Source organism: Oreochromis niloticus, linkage group LG22, assembly GCF_001858045.2.
Source record: "Oreochromis niloticus isolate F11D_XX linkage group LG22, O_niloticus_UMD_NMBU, whole genome shotgun sequence".
NCBI classification, from domain to species: Eukaryota; Metazoa; Chordata; class Actinopteri; order Cichliformes; family Cichlidae; genus Oreochromis; species Oreochromis niloticus.
The window spans coordinates 15,271,422-15,295,620 of record NC_031985.2 but is presented as its reverse complement, the minus strand read 5'-3'; the positions used below and the strand labels follow the sequence as shown (position 1 = coordinate 15,295,620).

Below are 24,199 nucleotides of genomic sequence, written 5' to 3'. Positions count from 1 at the left end.
GAGGTAATTCATGACTTTTTTGCTATAACGTCCCCATAATTGAGCCTGACACGGAAATGCTGATGTTAATGCATTAGTTACACCAGGTTGGACCCCATTTTGACTTCACAGCTGCCTTTGTGGCAGAGTCAACAAGGTGTTGGAAATACTCCTCAGTGATTTTGGTCCATATTAACATGATGGCATCACACAGTTGCTGCAGATTTGTCGAATACACTTCAATGACGAGAATCTCCTGTTCCACCAAATCCCAAAGGTGCTCTATTGGCTTGAGATCTGGTGACTGTAGAAGCCATCTAACTACAGTGAACTCATCGTTATGCTCAAGAAACCAGTTTGAGGTTATTTGAGCTTTGTGACACGCCACAATCTGCCTGGAAGCAGCCATCAGAAGACGGGTACACTTTGGTCAAAGGCATGGGCACGGTCAACAATAATAGTCGGTTACTCTGTGCTGTTTAAAAGATGAGCAGCCTGATATGCTTTTGTGTTGTTTACGCAAAATTCTGACCCTAAAACCCGAACGTGTAGCCCATCTGCGGCAAGTTTTGACAGAGACGCTCTTCTGCATACCGTGGTTGTAACAAGATAAGATAAGACTTTACTGATGGGAAATTTTTGCGTTACCTCAGCTCAGGTACAAATACAAAAACTCAAATAAAATACAAACAAATATAAAATAAGTAAGATAAAACACTATATACAACGGTAGCATACACAGTATGTGATTATGGATATGGTTGTGGAAATATGCAAGACAAACTATAAACTATATAGTTATAACATAACTATTCTACCACTACTATTCCTATGTAAGTAATAGATATCTATAAGTATAGACATGTACATGCACACACACATGTACACATTAAATATACATGTGTATACATATACATACACATATACCTGCACATGTCCATACACATAGAAGGTACATTATGCATGAAGTGGTGACCGTGGATGTCCACAATGTCCAGGGACTTATGACATCGTGATTGAGGAGTTATAGAGTCTAACTGCTGTTGGGATGAATGATCTGTGAAAGCGCCTTCCTGTTGCCTTCCTACCAGCTAAAAGCAGTGTGGCCATTCTCCTCTGACCTCTGACATCAACAAGGCATTTTCTCCCAGACAATGTAAAGTCAAAGGTAAAATACCAGCCAGAGGCGCAATACAAAGGAAGCATCCTTCATAAATGATCTTCAGACATATTTTCATGACTCCACATGTGATGAAGACAACAATCAAAACAATGTAAACTAAATCTTCTTGCAACAATGACAGATCTGATAACGTGTTTTAGCATTAAACAAAAAAGGAGATAAACTGGCATAAAGCATAAACACGATCATTTTAATTAGCAGTACCCTGGTCCCTGTAATGCATGATTATTTTTACATATATCTTCTGCTCTACTGATAGCAGAGCGGCTGTGCTGTAGCATGTAAGGAAGTGTGAAGGTGATTGCTGATGCTGCCTTTGGTGTGTTTCTCTGACTATGGCCCACGCAGACAGGTCAAAGCTAGAAGCCAGTCAATTCTCTCCCTCTTCCTTGTTCACACACATACACACTGATGGCGACTGCTGATGGTGCCTTGTCTCTTCTCCAGCCGAGCTCTAATAAAGTGCGGCGACATGACAGCCTGTGATAAAAATCCCACCCTCATTCACACCTACATGCGCAGCGTTCTGCACAGCACATAACACAGTTATCGCACACACAGACTCGCAGACACGCGCGCCGCAAGAACAAGCGACAGCTGCACGCCCTCACATTGACGTTCCGTCACCTGTCGATGGAGACGAAGAAGCTATATTAGCCCATATTTTCACACCAGCTGTCTCTCTGGACAATCTGTGTGTGTGTCTGTGCGTGTGCATATGTGTGTGTGTGCGCGCACACAGCACGTAACAGCCCACAAAACAGACCAGCAGCTGATGGCAATGAATATCAATGTGGGATTTAACACGCAACAGCCCTGTCGCATGTTTTATCCAACCATTGCACTTTTCTTTGTCACATGTTTAATGCGACACAAATGTTTGCCATTTATCCGACCCAGCCGGACATGGAAAGAACTTTTTTAGCACCAGGTTTTGGGATATCTTAAGACCACTATAAGAAAGTCTCGAGGAAATCATTGGCTTACTGGATGCAAATTTTAGGTAGGATGTGACAGCTGGCTCCCTCCCACATGATCCACCTGCTCTGCACCTTAATCGTACGACTGGGATTGTGCCTAAAACCGATAATTTTCTTTTCACAAGAGAGTTCTGGTGGTTTTAGAGGATGTGATGAGGTTTCATTAGGAGACCTCTAGGAGGCGAGTCCCTGCTGGACGAACCCACTTCCCTCCTTCCTTTAAATGTCCTGTTTGTTTGCCCTTTAAGTGGGGTTCAGAGGTCACAGCCTTCCTTTACCATCATCTCCTTCTATCCCACCCCCCCTCTAGCTCTCTCTGTCTCTCTTTTATTTTCTTGCCGGCTCTCTCTCCTCTTTGTGTCCTTGAGTTAGCGGTGGGGGAAAAAACCACCTCTGAGCTGCATGCCTGCAGGCTGTGATCGTGTGTTTATGTTTTTCAGACACTTGTGCGAGCCGCCACATTTGCAGCCAACAATTCGGGGAACGGGAAACAGAAAGTGTCCAGAAAACAAGTCTTTTTGAGTGTGTGCGTTTTCTGGATGTACAACAAGTGTAAAGCAGTTAAGTAACATTTCTTCACCAACCCCAATGTCAAGAGCCTACACACACTCACCATGGCAACCTGTCATTAAGTGCCTTTATTTGTAGCAACGTAATTACATGGAAAAGGTGCGTCTTTCAGACAGATGGGGGGTACAAGGTGAAAGTGGAGAGGGAAACTGAAATCTACTTCTTTTTTTCTTTTTTTTACAAACACACTTTTGTGGTTTTATTATGTCGTCTTACTAGACACATCTTCACCCCTCCTTTCCACTAACGTATAATCAGCTGGTACAACATCTTCTGCTTCTTATCTAGGTCATGGGGGCAGTCGCCTAAGCAGTAATGCCTTGACCTCCCTCTCCCTATCCACCTTCCCAGCTCTTCCAGGACATATAATGTCTCCAGCGTGTCCTGGCTCTGCCCCTGGGCCTTCTCCTGATAGGGCATGCCCTAAACACCTCACCTAGGCATGCTGGAGGCAGATGCAGTGGACGAGTAGCCACTCCACTCCAAACCCCTCACCCTGTCTCTAAGACTAAGCCTGAACACCCCACGGAGGAAGCTGATTCCAAGCTTGTATCAGCCATGTTGTTCTTTCAGGTCACTACTCATAGTTTGTGGCCACAGGTTAAGGCATAATGACCAGTAAATCCACAGCTTCCCTTTCTTGTCACCACGACACCCCCATTAGCCATTTAATTTCACAAATAAAGCTGAAACATGCCGGCTTCACATTTCAAGATAGATGATCAATTCTTTGCCTGAACTATAACCCTGCATAGATTTATGCCTCGTTGTTGGTCTAATAAACCGATATGGTTTACTTACATGACGGGAAATAATTTAAGCATGAAAACTAACCAATACATTTGGGAAACATAAGAAATTAGGAAGGCAGGATTTCCCTCAGGCCTAAACTAAATTAAGGACAGACAGCTGTAGTCTCTCTTTTTTTAAGTAACTCAAATAATCATGTAGCCAGTTGGATTTGTAAAATATGTCTAGATTAATACAGAAATCTTACGTATGTAAATAAGGTGAAAGATGAATGAAGGAAGAACATCCAAACATGCATTTCCTTTCCGTGTGTCTTCCTAAGTGAGATGCAGTTTGTATCTTTTGCAACCTGGAAACAGTCAGAGAAATTAATGGGACTTTTCTGTGTGTGACCTGAGAGCCGGCTGTGAGAGCCTTGCAGAGAGGCAGTGACAGATATAGTTGAAAGTAGCTTGGCACCCACAAATTCTGGAGTTTGTTTCAGAGTCACAACCCCAGCACTAATAGCGATGCATCCACGCACCTATAATTAAAAATTCGTCTGCCTTTCTCCTCATCACTGTTTCCATCTGCTCACAAAAATCACTGGCTTCCACAGCGCATTAACTTATAAATGACTTCTGCTTGCTGTTTACTTCCATACAGTATTATGCTGTGGGTGATGCACAACCGACAGCCAGATTGTATTAGTAGCCTATGCAACGACCACAAATCTATAAGAGCACACGGTGGACTCATTCTTGGTTATTTTCCTGCCGTTGTGGCTGTGCAGGCACCCACCAGTCGATTATACTGTCCATTGCCTAAACATGGAGCTCCAGGGTGATGAAAACACAAAACCTCAGTGTCTTGCAGAGAGCACAGAGAAAGAGATCCAATTTACTGCTTATTGAGACTGTTGTTACATTAGCCTCCCGGACCTCTCTCTTGTCTCCCTCTGCCACTCTCTGGATAATTTCTAATTGTCTTCCAAAGCGGGTTTCTGTGCGAGTCTTGCGAGAGTCTGTGGAAGAATAGGTGTCTGGAGGTCTGATGATGGCTGGAACACAATCCTGGAAAGTTTTTTCTCCTTCTTTTTTCTACTCTACTGTAGTCGGGTTTGAGAGTATGCTCTTGAGGTTTTGTTAAAGGGAAAATGATCTAATAAAGACCTCTGACTCATCTGATTAATAATTCACGATTAAAAAAAAAGCTCCGGTGTCTTGCAACTTGGCCCCTTTGGCGCATAAGAATAGAAGTGAACCTCCAAATATAGCAGTCATACATCAAGGGGTATGAAAAGTTATTTAGCCTTATGAATACCATCTCACAGATGTGCCCATTTGTCTGGTAAATAACTACCAAACAGACTAAGGACAGATTCCAGCAGTAATTAAACAGGAGCCTCGTATTCCCTGTAAAAGTGCGGGTGTCTAAGTTGAAGCATATTGTGGTGTGTGTTCCCACGAGAATACGACAGATGTGCAGGCTAAGTGAGCTTATGGAGAAAAGGGGACGTTGTTGGCTCTTGACTAACTGAGATAGAGCGTGTTTGGTGAGGGGGAGTGTGTGTATGTGTGTTGGGTGTGTTTATCTACATATGTCGTGTGTTTAGTTAAGGATTATAATGTGTGTGGACATGCATATAGTGAGAGATATGAGCTTGAGAGCACCTGCGTGTGTTTATGTCCTCCCCCTCTTAATCATTGCTTTTTATTTACCCTGTGGCAATACGGAAAAAGCATGTGTCAGCAACTGTATGTGAGCATCCTGATCTGTGCTTGTCCATTCTTTCCCATCTTCCTCTTCATCTGCTCTTTTAACGCCTACAGTACACTGTGCATCTAATTCATTAGCCTAATTAGAGCTCATTAGCCAGCTTATGCTACTTCCAATTAGCTTTCTAGCGTGGCATGACCCTAGAGTCTGCATGGCCAAACATACGAGCTTTCTGTGGACAACCAACCATGATGACGGTGAGGCCCGCCTTCAAGGGCAGCTCCCTGGAAATGCAACTACAGGTCATATCAAAGAAGCGATTGGCCTGTTCAGTACTGTCCATTTTGAATTTACAAATAAAAGCCTAGAAACAGAGCCCAGAAAACATGTAGACGTCTCAGAGTTTCCTGTCAGTCCAGTGACCCCAGCTTTAACCAAACTCATTTCTAACGTCCTCAGTAAAAATCACTGACATGAAAAGAGCACGAGGGGCCAAAAATCAAAGATATTTAACAACAAGAGTTTAACCCCATTAAACTAGAAATTAACCAGACAAACACATCCAGTTTGTAATGCAGCAAATATTGTTGTGTGGGAGATGAGGACTGCATCACGAGAGGACATCTGTTAGCCCACATGTGGGAGCTAACAAAACAAACTAAAAGTCCATCTCAGCGTGCATTCTGATAAACGACACCAAAGTCCATCTTGACCAGATTTCACCTGAATACGGAGAAGATCTGAGCAGGGCCACGATGTGACAGGCCTTTCTGCCCCGTCAAGAACTATTTCTTGAGGGGGAACTGCTGACCGACAGATCCAAGGTAATATTTCTGTTGCTCCTTTTGTCTCTAGCTCTCCGTCCCTCTTACACTGTGTGAACACAGAGCGCCTACAGTCACACAAACAACCCCCGAAACACTTCTGGACACGTCTCTTCATAGCTACCGAATACTGTGTTACATGCATAAATAAAATGTGTGTGCAGGCTTCACGTAGACCATATGAGTGAGTGTGTGTGTGTCTTCAGGCAGCCAGATTTTGAACTCAACTCATAACAAGGCATCAGGAGTTTCTAAGATGTTCTGCTAGTTTGCACAGCTGTACTGGATCCATGTCACTATTCAAATGAGAGCTAGGAAGTGAGTATAGCTGTAGGTGCTGGGTGTCACATTAGTCTAAATAAATATATATATTTTTAAAAAAAACATCCACACATAAAGACGGGGCTCATATACATGCAGACTCACACTTGGTATGCACTCCTGAATAAGTTCAAGTCAGCAGTCTGTTCTTTCCCTTCAGCTACGGTCCCCTTCAAACCCCCCCTCCACCCCCACCGCACGTGTAAGCCTGAATATTTTACAAATACCCCGATAACAAGAAGTCTTCCTGCCACGACACTAATTCAGTATGACGGCTTTATCCTTGCAATCTTTTCAATTTGTCCTCTCAGATTTTTCCCACTGCCAACAGATGGAGGCAATTTTTCAGTTACATTTAGTGTCTGCACAGTAGTCAAAGTCCCAAACTGCAAACACTCTCAACTCTCCGGGGGATGGAAGTGAGGTGGATTTCAAACTAGGCGACGCCTGCTCCACACACGTATGCAGGGCTGCTCTGGGGTGAGGGGTGCAAGATGACCGCAACAATTGCACTTCACACTTGCACGCAGACGTGCTTCACGTCAGCGGCCGGCTCTTCGCTGTGTGATCTCGTGGATGAGGGAGGGGTTCGGACTCCGTGGATGTTCACCGGAGACCAGCTGCGCCTCGCTCCGCTTTTCCAGATGGCCCTCGGGATGCCTCGCTGTGCCGCGGCGGCTTGTGTGTACGTGTGCGCAGATCTATATGCGTGAGACGCTATCGGATTTAGACATGTCAGCGCGTGCTTTGCGGCGGGCCTCTTTTTAAAACACTGACACATTTTGTCATCAGAGCCGCCAAAGTGAGGAGCGCAGAGGAGTCCGGAGCTACCCCTCACCGAGACGTCCTTTCATCTGACGTACACAGACTCGGGGAGAGAGAGGGAGACAAATATTTCAATTCCTTCAGTCCACATTATGGTCGCTGCAGGCTCTTTCCTGGCAAATCATTATCCAAAATCCTGAAGAGCCTAAAGACTACACATACACAAAAACCCACACTGAGTTACTCACACACACATTCAGTCACTCTTCCCTCCACGTTAATATGCATGTACTACACAAACACTAACCCCCTTATTTTCAAAGCGCCATCGCCCATTATCACGGTCCCATCTGCCAGCAAAGGCTGGTCCGACTCTCCTCCAATAGGTGAGCAGAAATTTAATCACACCTAATTTCTTGTCTACAAATACATCCTAATGCATTCCCTCTGAAGACTTCTCTAAATCAGAATATAAACCCAGTCTCGGAGCCACCTGGGTCCCCCTCGGCACAACACCGCCAATCAGAGAATGCTAAGAACCCACCAGAGCATCACCATGAGTAAATGGACGGCTCTGCACGCGGACTCACACGGAGAGATGTGCTGTCGTCAGTCACGTCTGCCCCTCTTTGAAATGTCAGCTTTGGAAGAATTTAGAAAAGCAGCGGTGACATCACCGACTCTTTATGTTGGAATTTAACTGGCCGAGGTACAAAGTCGCAGGTATTCATATATATATAGTTTTTAATGTTGGTAACATGTTCAAATCGGGATTTTTAGCAGGCTAAAAAACATCGATCCATCCATTCTTCTCCACTTATGTTGGGACTGAAGTCTATCTCAGCTATCGTTAGGCGTAGGAGCTGGGATACACCCTGGACAGGTCGCCAGCTTAAGAAATTAATCCTGTCAACATTCAGTGTGGGGCTAAGGTTTATCTAGCATTACCAGCCTATTGTTAGCCGTGACAATGAAGTCATGCTATCTGCTTGCGCTCGCGCTCGTTTCATTTCAGCTCAGCAGTACGAGTCCTTCCTCCTGCTTTGACTGCTCCCCTCTGCTCCCCATTTCACTGCTCTCTTCCCACCATGTACCACTGTGAAACAGGCATTCACAGGGTGGAGTGAAGTGAAGCAGACAGGTGACGCTAAGACAATGCTTCTGGAGTCTCGGCTCGTCCCAACGACAATATTACCCAACTGTAAAGCTAACAAAAGGTTTTTATCTCCTCTCCGCTCTCACGCCCTCCTTATTTACTTTGGCAGACTGGCACCATTTCTGCGTTCGATTTGCCCCGGAGGCCGGATTTCGGAGCTGGGATGGACGTCACCGCCTTCACTAGGATTCGTTTTGCTCCTTAGCAAGGTGGAGTCATTCACGCATCGCTAGCAATACAACGCAGACAGCCACTCTGCACGTGGCTTATTTAGTGGGACACAAATACATAAACGTGGCAGCCCATTTTACAAGTTTTACAGTTTTACTAATATTTACATGCACTGCTATCATTTGGATTGTTAACTCAGGGGTTGTGGAGGCCTGTGACCTTCTGAGCTGGAAGTGTGACTTGAGGGGGGCGTTCCAGTTAAAAATTCTGACTGGGAACTTCAGATGGAACCCCTATATGTAGTAGGAGAACTTGTGAGGAAATGGGGGTCGCAAACGCAGGCAAAGAGTGGAGTGGTGTGAGCTTGCAAGTGGCGAGTTGTCTTTTTTTGGCATAAAGGGATATTTTTCATTGAAAGAACTTCTAAATATGTAATTTTGACAAAAGGAGGTGAGTATTCAATGATTTAATCAATACATGGAGAAGTGCTTTAAACATTATATTGTTAGTTCACTGTGAATTTCCCACATAAGGAAACAAAAAAAGTAAAGAGTAAAAAAAACTCTTTATATGCTTTTTCGTTCTTGCATACGAGCCAATATTATTAATTAAAAACATCTCTTTTTTTCCTCAACACACACACAATCATTTGATAGTGAGTTTGACATCAGCATCAAACACAGAGTATGTCATCCCTGCATGACACTGGAGAGCAGCATGACGCCTGAGACGGTCGGAGCTCAGAGGGTGTGCGCGCGTGTGTGCGTGAGAAAGTGAGAAAGGAGGTACAGCTGTCAATCACAGCGCAGAGGCAAGCAAAGCGATACGCTACCCAGTGGGTTCATCAGTGCCATGTGTCAGTCACACCCTGAGATCACATTGATTGTCTGTCGGCACCCATCTGAGTGTGTGTATGCGTGTGTGTGCATGTGTGTGCGCCCGTGCACCGCATGTGTTTGAGTGAAGGGGCCATATTTGGCCTTGAGAGAATTACAGAGGAGAGTGGAATACAAAGGGTGAGAAAAATAATAAGAGAAAGAGGACCAAATATCCACAATGATGCAATTATGATTCAATTTAGATTCCCGCATCAATTATGCAAACATATTCAAGAGACATGTCAAATATTGATAGGCTCTTCAACTTTTCAAGCCGTATTCATTAGGGAGCCAAAACTTAACCCGTAGTCTCTCATTAATCATGGATAGATGTCAGCTGGAGGTCTACATTCATATTCAGCCAACGCCCCCAAGGCTCCACCAGCAAAGGCATGTCTACGTATGTCTGTGTGTATCTATGAGAGCTCATCTTAGTCTGCTTATCTGTGTATGCATTGCTATGTAGCTTTGTGTGTTAGTGCTGACCTGTGACCCATCAACTTTGAGTCTGTGCATGACAATTGACACATGCTGCTGTGGTGTTCCTGGCAGGAAAACTGCTGGGAAATAGTGAACTGATGCCATAAACTGGGACCGAGCCTGAAAAATTAGACCTGGGGGGATTGGTGAGGTTTGGATTTTCTTCAGTAAAAGATGGCAATACAATACCTGATGCAGTGTGTCTGTACTGAACATTTATGAATGCATGCTTTTCTAGAAAATCCTTTTTCATGGCCAACAAAAGTGCCACAAAAGGCAGTCTAATACTAGAAGATTATGATGAAAATAATGGGAATATGATAAAGCCTTGAGTGCAGCTTTCAATACATAACAGCTTCCTATATCTTAGCCAGTCTCAGTCTGAAATGTCTTGAGAGCTACTTAATGGATCCTCATGACATTTTCAACTGACTGTCACAGCCATCTGTTTTCCATCTAGTTCCATCATCGGATCAATATTTTACCTTATTAGTTTCAGCAGCTTATGTCCAAATCCTACAAAACTGCACTGTGATTAGTGGTTAATGTTGCAGCACTGCCTCTACCACCAAACTCACCAGCACCATTGGTACAATTCAGGTTTTAAGAGGGCACCATCTCCAAGTGCTTAAAGTTGCATAGACTCTGTCATCACACATGCCCAGCAGAAGATGTACATCCTGCACCAGCTCAGGAAGTTCAGCCTGCCTCAGGTGATGCTGATCCAGTTCTACTCTGCAATAATCCAGTCGGTTCTCTCTTCATCCATCACTGTCTGAATTGGATCGGCCACCGAACACAACAGAGAGACTATAACGGACAGTCGGGACTGCAGAGAAAACTGGTGCCAGCTTCCAATCCTTTCAGGACCTTCACTCATCCAGATTCAGGAAATGAACAGGAAACATCACTGCAGACCCATCGCGCCCTGAACACAACCTGTCCCAAAGACTTCCCTCCGAGAAGAACACGATCACTGTGCCAAAAGAACAAAACATGAGAACAGTTTGTTCCTGATACAGGCAGATAGTTATCAGTGGCAACCTCTGGAGCATGGAGGCTGGCAGGGATGAAGTTAATGTGATCGACTAAAAAAAACGTGTCTGGATTCGGCCCAATTTACAGCGTAGCACAGATCCAAATGTTGTGTCCAGGGTTCTCTACCCTAAGATGAAGGAAATTAAGGCCGGTCTGTCTAAAAATCCAGGCTAGCGTAAAGATACAGCAGCTTAAAAAGTTAAATCAAACCTGTGAAAACCTCTGCAAAGTCATGAAACCTCAAGTTCCCCAGCCATTGTTTTGATTGAGAGATGCCTTGGCGCAGAAATTACATAGTGTGTGTTTAAACAAGGAGGCATTCAATAAGTGAAGACAAGAAATGCCTTCAGAACAGCTTTAAATATTTATTCCTGCAGCAAAGAGTTTCACTGGTCAGCCATGATAAAAATTCCGCATATGTTTAAAAAAAAATATGTTAAACTTTGAACAAAGCATAAAAAACCCCATTCAAATGATGAAAAGAGTCAAGTCAAACACTTTTGTTGTATTAAAAATGACTGATAGTAGTGAATGACTTTGCTTTATTACAACTGCATTGTATGCATTCCTTTATACCTCTGTCATGTCACCACTGAGACGAGCCCCTGCAGCTACAACCGATGCATCTCAGTCATGACATCTTGATGCGCTAACCTGGTCTCATATGTCTCTAGCTGGGTGGGGTCAGGAAACCTGGGTCAAAGGTCACAGTGGTCCCCACCCTGAGGAACAAAAGCGAGGAGTAAGCCTTTCAGTGAGGATCTTGTTGGCTTAGACTGGGGGAGTTGTGGTGTCTGTCTGGGTCATTGTGTTCGTGTGTGTGTGTACAGTCAAAATCAGTGTGCGTGGAGTGTGTGCATACATTTTTACTGCATGATCTGTAGCTTAAGTTTTGTGGTCCAAGTGCAGAGTGGTGAGATTCACACTCGTGTCAGAAAACTGTGTGTGTGTGTGTGTGTGTGTGTGTGTGTGTGGGGTAAGTGTGATGAAGCCAAAGAGTGAACCTACTGCCCCTATTGCAGGCCTCCCCTGAAGCGTTGCACTTGGCTGGTTGGGGTGTGTGTGTGTGTATGGAACAGCTGTTCTCCAGTACTACATGGGGAGGGTCAGGAGGGAGACACAGACGAACTACAGCTGTGGCCCTGGGGCTTGTGGGAACCGTGGCTTGAACAATGTGGGAAGAGAATCAGGGGCAAGAGGAAGGACGAGAGAGGAAGAGAAGAGATTCACTGGAAAAGAAGCGTTTACAAGCTGAGACAAGATGAGATGGCCAAATGAAGAGAGAACACACGGCAGCGAGAAGAAAAAAACACCAGAGAAAAGAAGATGTCCCTCTGTGTCGGAGTGCTCTGAAGCAGGAAAAGCCACAGAGACCAGCAGGCGACGTGGACCGCGGCATATTTTGGCCACAAGGTCACTGCAGAGAGACATGGGATTAGAAGCACGTAGACTGTGGGCTCTTATCCAACGAGCTGATCCAGAGCCATCAACCGCAGTCACTTAGCATTCTCAGTAAAGCCCTTAACTGTAAGAAAATTAATCACGGCTATAAGGCTCATAAACAACTTGACTTTCCTGGTAGAAAAACCAGCCTGCTGGCCAAGATTGCAGAGTAACTCGAATAAAGACCCTCTGTTGGAGATAATGCTTATTTCAGGACAGCACATAATGTGATAAGTCTGAGAAATCACTTTACAGTTTTGCACAGACAATCATGAGCTGCTGTTGAGAGCGGAGCTCCTACAACAGAGAGAAACTAGTGGCAGAGCGAAGGGGACTGACAGTGAAAACTAATAAGCCCTGTGCAACGGGAGAGAAATAGGCTCATCTCTCTGCGGCACCAAGAAAAACTATTGGAACTGTTGTACACCATTTCCAAGAACAAAAAAAAAGCACCTCATCTATGCTGAAACCCAACAGTAAATCCCTTCTGCCCGACAGATTCAGCAAAAGAATAATATCTGAGGCAAGAATAATATTTGCAGCCTACATTATAGAAGAATGCCAGGAATAGAGCAAGAGATGGAACTAGGCCAAAAGCCAATTTATGGCTTTTGTGGAACCCTTAAAAAAAAGGAAAAAGAAAGGAAAAAAAAAAAGAGCGAGAGCGGTCCAAGGTGCTACTTAAAATCCTCTCATCCACTCACTCGCAAGCCTCAATTAAACACTGCCGATTGCCATCTGCGAGGCTACTGAACCTAAAATCATTAAAAGTCTAAAAAGATTAAAAGCAGTCGTGGGCGGAAAAAAATTGAATAAAGGAACGAGGGAAAAGACGAAAAAGATAAGAAAACGGAACGAAGCGAGTTCTCGGAGATGAGTGTTAGAGATGACCTTCATGGCAAGTGGTTTGACTGTGAGCTTTGATAGGAAGTAAACTGACTGAACTAGATGTAACGGATAACAAATTGCTTGCCAGACTGGAAAGTAGCAGTTTCCTGTGCCGTTTGTGTCTGCATCTTCTTCTATCATATTATGCGTATGACATAAGAGACTGAGCTGTGTTTGATAGCAGCCATCAAGTGTTGTTTAAGAGGGTTAATTTCAACCAGTGGTGTCACTGGGAGGAAGGTGCTCTGACGTGTCAGTGGTCTGATTTCCTGTAAATGATAAGCAATAGTCACGTATTTTCAATACACAAGAGCACTGTATATGTTGCTGACAGTAACTCACAAACAAAAACAGGATGTAGGTGCCACTTCTTTTTTTTTTTTTTTTCCACCCAGAGAGGTTTTACCTTTACTCAGGTCTTTATACAAGAACAGCACAAAGACAGATGTGCATGAGGCGGCTGTTATCCTTGAGCGGTCTCATATCTGCAGGCACTGTCAAAGTCATGACATGTCTGTAGTCGGGGTGGCTCCGTGAACTTGGATTTGTCTGTCAGGATGTCAAGAAGTTCTAGAAAGCCAACTAATTCTGCTCTTAATGTGCTGCAGATTCAAAAACCTAATGCATGTCATTCCATTACCTTGGAAATTGGTTTTAAAGAACAAATTATCGAAAAACATTACCGACGGAACTTCAACTACTTTGCCAAAGTAACAACAGATTTCTGATTACATGAGAAATCTTCATACCAAGATACAGTCACATACTTTTCCCAGGTACTTTGGATGGCATAAAATGACTAAGCTAAAGGACTGACAGCAGCAAAACACAAACAAGAGAACTCAGTTATCAAAAACTGTCTGATAAATCTTTTCTTTTTTTGTAAGAAAATTTTTGTCATGAGGACATAAAAGCCCAAAATACAACTGATTATCATAGACATAGAAAAAAGTCCCATTTCAGAAACTGGAAAGCCACAATATTGATGGCTCAGTTATAGTAGAGTGAAAACAGAAATGAGTAAGAAGCAGGTTGGAAGGAATTAAGGTCTTTTTTTTTCTCTTTTGCCAACAGGTGTTGCACACTTCACCTCTGGGTTACCACTTTCAATTGTAAAGCAATTGCGCAGGTGCAAAGCAACCGGTCTCCATCCACACAGTCTAACTGGGAGTGACTGCAACCCGTCTCAGACAGACTGCAAGTAATTGCAATAACTGCTGTTTAATATTGGAAATCAGATGGATTGCCAACACTCTGCAATCAGAGTCCGTTTGTGCTGATACGCGCAACTCGTCTGGAATTTACAGTTTAATCGCCATCCTATTTTTTGAGGATATGACAATCTATGATGCTGTGGCTGGACTTTAAATGTAAGTAGTTAATGTACACAGCAACACAGTTGCAATTTTTGCCAATTCATCACAGTTAATTGCCAAATTATCACAAGAAGATTCCACGTAAACGCCAACATGATCACATTCATTCACAAACTGACAGCAGGCCGACTGTCTTATTGCTGTTTTGACGCACTAAAATCGCTTTGTTGATATGAACTGTCTGCAAGTGCTCAAACACTAGGTCACAGTCTAAAAGGCAACCGTTTCACAGGAAAAAAGATCGCACACATCACTGTAAATAGCTGTTCAGGAAGCGGTCTCTAACCACTGTTTTTCTTAGTGGTTGCGTTTGGTTAAACTTGGTGGGCACGTTTCTATGAGTTGCAGTCGTATCACTTTTCTTTCCTCTTATTTACCGACATCGCTTCACTTCTGCCCACAGAGAGAAGGCCTAAAGTTGCGCAGATTAAAGTTTGTGTTGCCGTGCAGTTCTCTCTGTTCCCTTAAAGGTCAGCACTGTCAAGACGGCTCGCAACCAGTCAGCAGTGCATATTTAGAAGTCAAAGCTTACCAAAGGACTGCCACACAAAAGTTCTTGCTCTTGCCAGCTTGGGCTTGAAGCTGCGTCGTCAAAAATGCTATTTTGTCCTAGCTCCAAGTTGAAAAGAAACATTTTTTTTTAATATTATCAGGATATTTGACTATAATCTCAGACCTTCTGCTTCTCACATAAAAAATAATTCCAGCAGCTTTTGTAATGTAGAGAAAAGTTCACGTCCTTTGAACAAAAGCAATATTCTTAACAAAAGTCTTCTTTTTAATAAAAAGTGAACGATGCAAGAGAAAACATGAAGAGGCAGTTCTCAGTGAGAATCTCTAGCTCAGCACTCGAAACTCAACAATACATGCCTTTGAGACATTCCTTGATGTTTTTCGGTGATCTCCGGCTCTCTTGCTTGCCATCTTACTACGTGCGTTTTTCTAATCTCAGGGTGAGTATTTTCCTCCGCAGCTGTGTTTTTATCTGTCTGTCTGTCAAGGATGTGCTGAGGACAACAGAGGTGAACGGCAACAAAAAGACACGGGAAACTTTTGACAGCTTTGAATAGGTGCATTGTGCCCGAGAAAAACCCTTCGAAGACGCTACGGGGGAAGAAAAGGAAAATCCTTCCTCCTGTCTCATTTTAGATGTGGCATTCTCAGGTAAAGAGCACGCCACGCTTAATGTGAAGGCGCAGAAACATTTTTAATGCCAGGCAGAAAATGGGCTGCCAGATTAATCGTATCTGGATACAATCTGGGCACCAGGCAAATGTTAATGCGAGGTGCGAAAGGGCCCCGGGCCTCGTTTCTTTTTTCTTCTTTTCCCCCCTCTCCTTATTCTCTTTTCTATCAAGAAGTGGCCATCTCAGGCATTTCTTCGGTGCAGTGGAGCAGAGAGCCAGCCTTCTCTTCCCGTACCTGTAACAGAGGGATATTGTTGCCACAGAGCCATGCCTTCAGTTACCGAGCATTCCTGCCTCTTCATTTCAAAGACAGAAATGCTAAAAGGTAATGTGAGGTGGGAGAGAAAGAGGACGAGTAGGCACAAAATAAGCAGGCGCAGAAAGCAGGAAGAGGAGCACAGGGGATAAAATATTAGTGCCAATTACCAAGTGACTTTCTCAACTTGCATCTTGGAAGAGATTATCGAAGTGCAGTGGGGCAGACGGGCACAAGCGAGATATTTTGTGAGAGCTGACAAAAAATCCGAGAGGCGTCGCTTCTTTTAAATTCAACAAAAGTCGTCTATTCCTCCGGCCGAACAGAGCGGAGGAGAATAATCTGGTTGCTTTGATCTAACTCGGTGAGAGAATGTCATCTTCGATACGAGGCATGTAATTCCCTCCAACGGGATGCTGCGGCATCAGCTTTGTGTTGTTAGTCACCCCGCTCCAGCAATGGCACACTTTCCACTTCCTGAAAGTCATAACAATTCCACCACTGCTGCTGCATTAACCATCCGCGACAAATGGACCCATGTCTGGCAAACCAGTCAGAAACACACACACACACACACACACTAAGGTTTGACACATGTCACACTGACTCAGCTCTGGCAGCAATTTCGTTAGCGGGCATGCACACATAGGGCTCTTATGAGATTGCCTTGGTTTAAAACACTGTATATTCATGCAGTAAATAATTTCATGCATAGGCAATTTATTATACACACACATCAGTTGAGGAGATGTGGGGGGAAATTTAATCCCACAGTAATGGATTTACCTCCAACTGAGAGTCCAATTACCAAAGCTATAACCGCTAATGGCAGTGCTAATCATAACAATGGCATCATGGTTTAAAACTACTACTTATGACACGGTCCTTGGTTCGCTTCGGCAACTGCGCAGCGCAATTACACCCAAACACATAAAGCAGGCGGCTCCAGCTGATTTAATCCGTTATCGCTCTGTTCTCATCACTTTCTGCCCTTAAACGTGTTTGAAATTCACTCACTTACTTTTTTATCTCTTGTTTTCCAAATTCTGCTCTTTAAAAGTCCAATTTAAACCTTCATTATTGATTTTTGGGGGGATTCCACCGGGCAGTAAAACAAGCTGTAAACATAATGTTGACATACTGCTTGATAAAGACGTTGTGTTAACCAACAGCTGACACTCTACTGGAGTTAGAAACCAGTTTAAGCTTTTATTCTGAGGTGGATTTCAAGCAACATGAAAAATGTTAAGTTCAATATTTGTATTCCATTTGGCTCTGGCTGTTTTTGGGGTTTTTTCCATGTCCTGAGAAATAAATTGGGGATTTTTAACTGCTGACTATAAACAATCCAGTTCATTCAGAAGTTAGACATTGCCTTTCTTTGTCTGTTGCTGCTGAACTGGGCTGTTTTATTATAAGTTTTTCTTTGTTTTTTCAGTTGACTTACTCATACAAACCTGTCAAAAAGCTCAGAATCGACACCACCTTTCATGTTCAAAAGTGAATCTTCCAATTTCTCAATTCAGTCAGGACTAGTACAGTCAAAGATTGTTATTTCCATCTGCAGTCACTTATATTTGGTGGTATAGACAGGGGTGCACATAAGTGCTCCGCAGGTGCGCATTCGCTGTCAAAATAAAAGACGCGCACCAGATAAGAAGTTGCAACGTGCGTTTGCGTACATGTAAAAGGCACTGTTTTTGTCCGCTAGAGTGGGATTTTCACGGCATATTCTGCACCACATCTCTGTGCGTTCATCATTTGTTTGAAGCCAGCTCACCTCCTGCAACCACTTTTCCGAGAATACGCGCTTCTTTTGCGGTTCGGACTCCTTCTGACGCTTCTTTGGAGGTGGAAGAACAACAAAGTAATTGCTTATGGGAGGCTGCTTCTTCGACATCTTCACGAGTTCTAAACAAATGTCTGTCCTTCTCCAGAAAATCTCATGTACGCAAACGCGCGTTGCAACTTCTTATCTGGTGCGCGTCTTTTATTTTGACAGCGAATGCGCACCTGCAGACCACTTATGTGCACCCCTGGGTATAGCTCTGAGGGGCCTCTACACCCTTCCATGTGCATACTCAGAGCTGGAGGCAGGTTAAACAGCAGCTAAGTTTTAAAAAGATTAAGTCATAGCAGAATTAACAGGGGAACTGGAATAGAGGTAGGTTTATTTATATAACTACAGTTTCCTCCAGGTGCTTTATACTGTAAAGTCCGTACAATAATACAGAGAAAACTCCAACAATCAGATGTAATACAAAAATTATGTATCAGTGGAGCTTTCCAATGGCAGTACTTGTTTCTTTTTCCAGCCAAAGCCAGTCATTGTCTCATTATATACCATAGTAGTTTTAATACCTATAATTTATACTACTTGCCGAGTCCCTTATTCCTTTACAGGATTCATATTGCAATAATCACACAAAAGAGATGCAATGGCTGAAGTCTTATTTTTTCAACACAAGTGTAATTAAAAGACAAAAAAACAGAAATCTGGACCAATACTACTGATTACAGTGGACAAAGTTACATGATTAAAGGCTTAATGACATATAATAATAATACTAATAATAATGCTTTAATTATCCTAAAAAAATGGATAGGAAATCAGACAGGAAAAAAGACCAGCAAAGCAACCCCGGGAAATATCTGCCTGGTCATTTATTCAGCCTAGATCTCTCTGGCTCACCTCCCATCCTCGCTGTTAACTGGGTCATCTGTGGGAGAGGCATGGTGCTCTCCTGAGACACACGTGTGCGCGCAGACACACACACACATACTCGGAGTAGTTCAAAGAAGCCCAATAAAACATTTACAACATGGTTAAGCCTTTTTCTTCCCCTGCTTCTCTCGGTCTGCTTCTTTGGCTTGTTGTGTATCCTCCCTTCTCCATCACCCTCTCTCTCCCTCCCGTGATTCGCTGTGCTGTCTGGACTTTGAGTCTTGTACATTTCTTTCACTCAGCTCTGTACATGACCTTGGGTTAAACACATTTAATTAGCGCTCACAGGATCTGCACGCCCCCTCCTACTGGCAGCTTAGAGATGCGCCCCTGGACCAGGCAGCCAGTGCAGCATGTGTGCGACTATATCAAGTGTGTGAGCGCGCGCGCATGTGTATGTGTATGTGGGCTGATGGTAGTTTCGTAGGTGATGTCGGATTTCACATGGGCAAACACACTCTCCTCAGGCTTGATAATTACACTGGTCTGGGCCAAGGTCTTGTAGCACTAAAAACAAACGTGCACATACACACAGAGAACACTGTAAGAGCACTCTCTTCTCGCCAACCTCAAGTCCTCCTTCATTCCTCAGATTACAGTGAGCCACAATGGAGCCACTTGCTTTGAAACACGCAGCCCTGTCAAGTTTCTGCTGAGCCAAGACAACAGCAACATGTTTGACACAGCATTGGCCAGCAGTTCCTATACGCATATACAAACATGGTGGTCTTTCATGTTTCTGACAGTGAGAGGTTATCTGCAGAGGAGCTGCAATATGCTTACAGAGAATATTCAAAGGCACGGGAGGCCCCGTGTGCCCGGCTCCCCGCTAATGAACTGCACAGAGAAGGTGATAAAGAATACAGAGGTCCTTGTAGGTACATGAAAACACAATATAGCAGGTTAGACCCTTTAATGGTAATGAGTGGAGTATGTGCGGTCTCCCAACAAGGGGGTGTTTGTGGTAAAGCGAGAAGCAGCGCTCACCATTAGAAAGGAATAGGTTTTCTAGCGTCGAGTGGCACTCTAGGGGTTTTACACATGAAGTTTAATCACAAGGAGCACTCCTTAGCCCACAGAAACAGCTGTATGTCTTTTACAGTGCTAAAGCAGACTTTCAGGTTGAGATTTAAATTCCTTTTATAAAAAGTCTGGAAAATGAAAAAGTGGAGTATAAAAGAAGTGGATTCACAAAACTCGCTATCATTTCACAATGAAACATGGCTTCTGCTAGTTTTGGAGAATGCCTCCACTATGAACTACATCTTGGTTTCTTTTCCTTTTATTTGAATTTTTGGAGTAGCTCTTTAAAAGCCACACTGCGATGCGATTTTGTGACTGTGACATTAAAAATGAACAGTTTGGGAAATCATGTAGCTCAGGCTTTCTTTTATGCATCAATACATTCTATATATTTTTTCTAAAAAGTCTTGTAAAGCTCATAACTGCTAGCGTAATTCACAGAAAGGATACATCATATGCAGGATTTCGTTTTAAGCAGTAGTGTAATAAATGTCGTACAGTGTATTGTGCAATGACAAAGGAGTTGTGAATCTTAAACCTTGAAAAATAGGACATTCAAAAACACATAAATAAGGCAGTTTGTGCCACAGTATAGCAATAAATAGAAGTGCTTAGTAAAACAATAAAATGGGTTTACTCTTAAGAGTTAAAGTTTCTTTTTCCAATTTCATCATAATCCAAAAAAGGTTCCAAAAACAACACCAGTTTCAGTACAAAAAGTGCTGCTCTATGAGTATTTCTCCAAGCATTTTAAGTTATATCTGAAAGAAAAAAACGTAATAATAATAATAATAACAATAATAATAATAAAAAAGGTGAGGTTGTAAAAAAGCCAGAGCAGGACACAAATCGCCTCTAATTTTTGAAGAGAAAAGAGCAATCTACTAGACAAGATGAGAGAAAATAAAGCAGCGGTGCTTTGTTTGAAAGCTGATGCAATCTACTTTGCAGTGAAACATCTGGGGAAATAAAAAGGTCACACGGATTTATATTTAGATGCCACAGGGAGAAATATGTTTCTACACTGTGCTCTGTACCCGCAAGCTAACAATGGCCTGCGACGGAGAACCAGATTAATGAAGCGTTAATGGCAGCTCACTGCACAGTTAATAGCTGCTAGTTTTGTTTCCGCTAGCAGTGTGACATGAGTATAAAGTATACTCTGGTGAGCTAAACACATGCTAGCTTTGATGTTTTATTATGTTCTCAGACACGGAAGAAGCAGTGAGGTTTCTGACTGCTTTGGGTGTTTTACAGTGAAAGCAGGAGTCTTATGTAAAATTAAAAAAAAAAAAATGTAAAAATGAACAACACCATTTGTTTAGCTTGGCGTAAACCTTTACATTAGCCCTAGCTTAAACGTTTACCTTAGCCCAATCTAGCACAGAGGTAAAAATAAAAACAAGATGGTTTTTTGCCTATTATGTAAACAAGTTGTTAGATTAAACAATGTCTTAGTGAGCATTAGAGGCGTTTATTACAGATTTTGTTAGCTTAGGCTGAGCCACACTAGTTGTTTTCTCCTGTTTCCTGTCTTTACGCTAAGCTAAGCAGCTATAATTACCATATGCAACTGTTTCAATCCTCTCTGCAGAAAATGTTTAAAAAATTTTAATGTCCTCCTTTAAAGCCTTTAATGGTGAATTTATCCCTGAACACCCCCCCCCCAAAAAAAATCCCCCAACAACAACTAAGAAACACATCTAAGGTTTAATTACCCAACCCTAATTTACTGAATCCATCCATCCTTTAATGTGACATACAGTGCTGTGAAAAATACTTACCCCCTTCCTTATTTCCTATTTCTCCCATATTTGTCATACATGCATGTTTCAAACTGAGTAAATACAAAAGACAGTTTTTAAATTATAATCTAGTTTTCCTTGCAGGGGGGGTCAGGTTTGGGGAAATGGACAGCTTGGATACCCTTTATAAATAAAATCATAACTTAGAAACCGAATTTTATATATACTCTGGTTAACTTTGACTCACATTAAAAATGTGTTTGATTGGATCAGAAACATGGAAGTGTGAAAAATTGAGAAAACAACCCAAAAAAGAAATGAAGATGGCGACAAAATTCTCACTGTAACCGGGAAGACGTATCAGCTGTGAATTAAATAATGTTTATAAGGTATCAGTTTTGTGCTGGGTAAATAATGGCTAAAGATAGCGTAGCAAAGAGTTGGAAAAACTTTGAAAGCGTTCAGTTATTTATTAATTTTTTTTCCTGGCACCAATACAGCTAAAGCAGAAGCATCGGGTAAACTGTTACATTAAGCATCGCTAACAGTACACCCCTGCACATTACCCTTTACTCTGTGCTAGGAGTAATGTTAGGTTTGAATCTGATAACTGGCATTAAAGCCTTGTTTAGCTGTAGGTGCACTAACATTAGCTATTTGCTGATGGCATTGCCTGGCGTTAATGTCGTCCCTCGCGCTACACAAGCTGAGATCTCATCAATCTTTTTTATGACTATTTGTGTTGGAAATCCAACTCCCTTCGGAACGCTCGGATACTTGAGCGTGGGAAAAATATATAGTAAATATGCAGAAGGAGAATGGAGCTAATACCACAGGAACCAGAGTGAAGAGAAAGTCAGGGAACATTTCAGGCAAATACAGGACTAATTAGGGTGCATGAAAACACCCCAGGGTGCCCACGAGGCCTCGCTTTCCTCTTCTGCTTCAAGAGGCTCAGAGGTCTTCTTTGCTATCTCTCTACTGAAGGCCTAGCAGACAGACTCTGATTAATGCTTAAGACTTGCTACTGGGCCTCTCCTCTGCTTAAGATCCGAAGGGGCAAACTTTTAACCTGTGATTGAGCCGCGATGATTCACCTCTAATAAGTCAGAGGAGGTATTCCACCTCCCAAACACCTCGGGCAAGGCAACACATCACTTGATGTCAGTCACAGGATGCTCGTGGAGCACTAACCCTGTCAAAAGCACCATCTGTTGGCTGTCTTTTATAGAATGAAGGAGTCTCCGCTGATAGGCAGGGGAGTTTCATCTTACTGGCACCATGGGGCTGGAGTGCGAATATACAGGAATGGCAAAGGAAATTAATCCGCGCTTCAATATTTGTAAGCTTCTGAGCTCTGCTGTATATGGACACCTGAGGAGCTGTAGAGGATATTGGCCAATGCTGATTTGGTGTAGTTCACCGTCAAGTTTATTGCCAAACACCAAAAAAAAAAAACCCATCTGAAATGAGATGCTTTTTTACAGACAGCCTGGAGTCTTGACTGAATATAATGAATAACAAACAGAGCTTTAAAAATGCAGCAATAGCAAATACAGTCTCGGTAATATTAATTTAAATAAAGTGCATCAACTATTTATAAGGCTCGAGCAGATAACATATAGTTCATCTAAGGTAACTCGGCAACAAGGGATGCGATGAGTGCAAATTCTCGTGTATAAAACAGATTACACGGTAATTCCATTACATGCTAATGCTATTTGGGAATTAATTAACTCACTAATCAACTTAAATACAGCTTAAATGCAACAAGAAGACACCGAGTGACATCAGTGACACACTAAGAGCTAAATAAAATTACATAAAGAGGCTTGTAAAGGTTCATCCCAGGTATTTTTTGCTTCTGTGTAGTGGATTACAAGAACACGCAGTCTAAGAAGGACAGAGCTATTTATCATTGTCCCTTTATCTAACAGCTTTATACCATTTTTTTTAAGTTTCACAATTAACTCATTACTTACTGTTTAATATAACACAAAAAAAGCTGCCAACCTGTGTCAAGCGTGTGTTTGCGTGTACAGACAGTGTCCGTATCCGAGGGCACACATCCGATTTCCCGTGTGTGCCGTCGCCGCCTTAAACAAAGCCCCTAGTCATCTTTTCCAGACGTACTTTGAACATGACGCAGTGGGCGCCGCAGGATTCATGAATCACCGTGTTATGACAATAACACCGACTTTTGGGGATGAACAATGACTTTGTATGGACTTGGCAGATATCTGAATAGCCCAGGTTTTCCTAAAACAGTACACAGAATGAGCTCATCTTTGAAGGAGGGTTTTAAAGTGAGTAATGCCAGCCTCCTCAGCCATGCTCATTACAGCCGAATTAGGCCGTATCGTCGCGGTAAGCTCCAGTAATCAGACTACCTTGGCAGCTTGGCTTAATTGGCTCATCACTCAGCCGACACTCACTCCGTGCACATTAAAATAGACAGGACTCCTGTCATTTCTCCGCTGCTTGAAACAGCAGAAACAAAACATAGAGAAGAGCTGTTTCCTTGACGTGCCTTTTCTGATTTAGAACAAGGCAACATTGAATCTGGGTCAAAGCAAGAAAAAAAACAAAACAAAAACATGATAAGGATATTGCAGTCATCAAAGAGACTGTTATACTGCTCGTGTTTTAACCAGAGCTACAGAATGCTAAAGCTACGGTGGCCCTGAGAGGCCAAACAGACTGCAACTTAAGAAAACACCACCAATAAGAAAAATGCAGCAAAAGCACACAAAACACAACGGA

General features: G+C 42.8%; 1 protein-coding gene across 1 annotated transcript in view; it reads right to left on the bottom strand.

The window, feature by feature from the left end:
• The window catches only part of ext1b (exostosin glycosyltransferase 1b), a 129,303-nt gene that overhangs the window by 43,954 nt on the left and 61,150 nt on the right, over window positions 1-24,199 (bottom strand). The window lies entirely within an intron of this gene.